This window comes from Corvus brachyrhynchos, unplaced genomic scaffold (genome assembly GCF_000691975.1).
Source record: "Corvus brachyrhynchos isolate BGI_N302 unplaced genomic scaffold, ASM69197v1 scaffold499, whole genome shotgun sequence".
Classification (NCBI taxonomy): Eukaryota; Metazoa; Chordata; class Aves; order Passeriformes; family Corvidae; genus Corvus; species Corvus brachyrhynchos.
Genome location: NW_008239771.1, coordinates 674,889 through 675,237, shown reverse-complemented (window position 1 = coordinate 675,237; position 349 = coordinate 674,889). Strand labels below are relative to the sequence as shown.

Below are 349 nucleotides of genomic sequence, written 5' to 3'. Positions count from 1 at the left end.
GGCGGGGGTGAGCTGAGGCTGGTGTTTTCTGCCGCCTTGGGCTGAAGTTGATGTCATGCACAAACCCCGTTTTTGCTCAGAGATGGAACAGCAGGCTCCCCACACCTCCTGCTCTTGGCGTCCAGTGAGGGGCAAAGGGCAAGATTGAGGGAGGATGGGGCAGGACTGGGAGCAAGTCAGGCTGCAGTCAGGTTGAGAAAGTAGTAGGAAAGAGCTCCACCCTCTCCTGGCATTAGTTCTCCAGCTCTGCTTTTCATTTCCATTGCCATTGAACTCATCACGTCCCTAACAGAGACATCCAGCCCTCTGGAAATGATCACCACACAGCCATCCCCTGCCACACACAAGG

General features: G+C 55.3%; 1 protein-coding gene across 1 annotated transcript in view; it reads left to right on the top strand.

The window, feature by feature from the left end:
- DMBT1 (deleted in malignant brain tumors 1) overlaps positions 1-349 on the top strand; it is a 45,439-nt gene that overhangs the window by 26,135 nt on the left and 18,955 nt on the right.